The following is a 3,636-nucleotide window of genomic DNA, read 5'->3' on the forward strand; positions in this document are numbered from 1 at the left end:
AGCAAAAGTGGCACAAATCCGTGAAAATATTTTCTTACGATAGAATCATCTGCGAAATAAAATCCCCGCGAAATCTTAAAATTTTGCAGACGAGCTCAACCGCGAAAAATTAATCCCATTTGATGCGATGCAATAGATGCCTGGTCTGGTAGAAAAGAAAAGAAATTCTTTCGTTTGAAAAGACTCGTTCCCAGGCACCAAAAAAGAAAAAAACACACGAAATATTCCACCAAGGATGAAGTGTGGACTCAAATTAAAACAAGAAGCCCGTTGGGCGTGAAGGCCCAGCGAAAAGCAACGTGTTGAAAACGAGCGTGTGAAATAGCAAATGTATGACCCTGTTGACATGGATCAAAGTGAGGACAGGAAAAATCTTTTCAAAATCACCGCGGTACTTCTCATTGGTTAGACGCTTGAAATTTTATTGAATGGTCTCCTAACCAACCGGGTCTACAGGCGCAGGTTCAACCAGTTGAATACTCTCTGGTACCTAATAGCTAGGGGGTTTGGAATAAGCGGGGGGAGGTTGGAAAAAATCTCAAAACTTAATAAGCGGGGGGTTGGAATAAAAATGTCCTAGGTGGAAAATTTCCATAAATTATGCGCGCCCATAGAAAAATATCTAAAAAAACCGCAAAAATATAGTGAGTGGGCGCTTTTTAACCAATTAGGTGCACTCACATGCAGGGAGAAATATCCCTGTAGGCATGTTAGTTGGATCAGACCGTAAACCAGAAAAATGATCTTTAAAAAACTAAACGGTGAAAGAGTTTGAAAAATCAAGCGACCGACCGTTTAATGCGACAGATCCAGAAATGTATTTAATATGCGTAGAATCATGAAAAAAGTCCCAATCTTGTTCAAATTTACACACAAGCTGCATTTTAGTCTCCATTAACATAATTTCAAAATCAGCTTACTTGAAATAATTTTGTATCGAGTTTGAAAAATCAAGCCACCAATCGTCAAACGAGACAGATCCAGAAATAACCATTTTCACCCGCCGTAGCATCATGGAAAAAGTTCCAATCTTGTTCCAATTTAAACATGAGCTCCATTTTAGTGTCCATTACCAAATTCCAAAATCAGTTTACTTTAAACAATTATGTGCTGAGTTTGAAAATCATACCGTGAAGTCGGTTAACTTTGCATCAGTGGAGGCAAACATGCATAACCCTCAAATGAATGACCAATAAAAGACAATAAAAGCAGCTCTATTCTACCATTTTTGTTTTGATTTAACTTTGTATTTTAATGACCAGACAGGTCATTCATTTGAGGGTATGCATGTTTGCCTCCACTGATGCAAGTTACCCGACTTCATGGTACCACGTCCCATTGTCACTGACCGTTGTTTTGTTAACAGCGACAGATCCAGAAGTGACTGTTTTCTTGTGTGGCATCAAGAAAAATGTTCCAATCTTATTCAATTTTACACATCAGCTGCATTTCAGTTTATTTTTTTCTATATCAGAAGCCATTAATAGCTATTTCCTAAAAATAAAGTCTTTTTGAAAACAAGTCAAGAAACTAAAAATGAAAGTGATTTTAAGGTAGAATTTTCACTCAAAAAACTTTATGAAAACTTGAGCAAAGACTATAAGATATGGCAGAATGTTGAAAAAGGTTTATAAAGAAAAATCAATACAAAATTTCTTTGGTTTGAAAGTCTCTTGACCACTACATAAAGCAAAGAAAATGTTCAAGAAAGTATGAATCAACCTCCTCGCTTCGACCGCCATCTTGTTTCGTTTAGAAAATTGCTTTGAAGGAGCGCGGAATCAGAAAATATATCTTTTATAGCCAGTATCCGACTTTAGCAAGCTTTTCCCTCTCCAGACGGCAAAATTAAAAAGTGTGGTACTGGTTTTAAGCGCCGTTTCTACCAAAACGGACGGACAGACACACGTACACACGAACAGAACGTTGCAAATGAAAGGCCCACTCGCTTAGCGCTGGGCCAATAACCCTGATATAATACATCCCCTTCTCACAAACCCGGTGGAACCCCTCCCACTGGAAAATTTCGTAGGGTAGTTCCAAGATTTCTGCATCTAACCGACCATCTAAGATAACCTCTAGTACCTTCGTTTTAAATTGACGTCAAAATCAGGTACTGGCTAAGTAAAAGTTTACATTTTAGTATAGAAGGGGGTAGGAGTGAGCTGTCAATCAAAAATTGTTTATTAATAACAGATTTATAAAATCAATTTAAGAGCTAGAGAGTAGGAAGTCCAACTTGTATTTTTAAAGCTCATCAATTTATTCATAAGTGTTCGTTTTTCTCGCAAATTCATAAATTTCCAATCAGATTGTTTTTGGAGTGTAGGGAGTATGAGCGCTTTCTATTTGATAGAGTAGAGTATAGGTGGAGAGCAAAACCGGCTCAAGTCAAGGATCATTTTAAAAAGCTTCAAGGGCACTTGAGCTGAGGTTTGTTATTTTGAAGCCAAAAATATACTTAGACAAAAACCATGAGGTACTATTGTTCATACCTCAAAAGTCCCTCAAAGAGGTATAAATCCATAGGTTTGTCTCCTAAAGGTTCTTAAAATCACTAATCGAGAATCTTAAAAGATCTCCTTCCTCAGTTACCTCCTATCATACGAGGCCCTGTGGCCTAATGGATAAGGCGCCAGCCTCCGGAGCTGGAGATTGTGGGTTCAAGTCCCATCAGGGTCGTTTGAAAAATTCTCCTTTTTCTTTTTTCCAAGTTTTCGTCACAACACCATAGTGAACTCAGAAATAGAAAAGAAAAAGGTTTTGCCACATAATTAGGACATGGTCTGTCACGGAAATAGAAGAATGTTTGTTATGGAGCGATCTGAGGATTTAACATTGGTAATTCATGGTCTATATCTAGTTCAATATAACGGTCCTACAAGCACCACCAACTCAGGTTTTCGAAATCTACATACCTTGTTTACATAGCATAGGAAAAAGTGCGACAATATACTGAAAATTACTGCAAGAGTAGAAAAAACACATTAAATCCTTAGATTGCTCCACACGAAATGATATTTTCCCGGGGGGTGGGGGGTACTTAGGCAAATGGAAGGTTATGTGCCGCCCTCAAGGGTACCTTTTTTGGACTTCCAAAGTCCCGCTAAGGGTCGGAAAAATAGAAAAAATTCAACTTTTTACCCCCTGAAAGATCGAAATTTGGTCAAAATTGGTCAAATTTGTCCCGCTAAGGGTCGTAAAATTCCCAAAATTTTCCTTTGTTTTCTCCTTTTTAGTCCCGGTAAGGGTCCAAAGTTCGAAAGTCGGGCGGCACCCCCCGTCAACAGGCTACTTAAAGAACGTAAATTTAGGTATTTTAGGATTCGTATGTAAAGAATATCAAAATTTCAACAAATGTCCCTTTACCTTCATCTGTGCCGATAAGGCGATTGTTTCTTCTCCCCATCGATCAAGATTTCTCAGGTTCATCTCAAGTTGTTTTTTTTGTTACATTATGTGTCAATATTCTGAAACAAGATGAAAATGTAGAATGGAAGGTCCTTATTATCTGACCTCTGACAAATCAAGACAAATTAAAAGATACCTGAATTCGCAAATTCAAGCGAGGGTCATAAGTCATAAACTACATCTCAACTTTCTGATCTAAAGCTTATAGCCTAGCCCATAAAACTG

The 3,636-nt window shown here is 37.9% G+C and overlaps 1 non-coding gene across 1 annotated transcript; it reads left to right on the forward strand.

Annotated features, from left to right (window-relative positions):
• The first annotated feature begins 2,609 nt into the window (after positions 1–2,609).
• On the forward strand, positions 2,610–2,682 carry Trnar-ccg (transfer RNA arginine (anticodon CCG)). The gene has a single exon. It is a non-coding gene; the product is annotated as a tRNA-Arg (tRNA).
• Positions 2,683–3,636: the final 954 nt, after the last annotated feature.

This window comes from Clytia hemisphaerica, unplaced genomic scaffold, assembly GCF_902728285.1.
Source record: "Clytia hemisphaerica strain Z4C2 unplaced genomic scaffold, Clytia hemisphaerica genome assembly, whole genome shotgun sequence".
NCBI classification, from domain to species: domain Eukaryota; kingdom Metazoa; phylum Cnidaria; class Hydrozoa; order Leptothecata; family Clytiidae; genus Clytia; species Clytia hemisphaerica.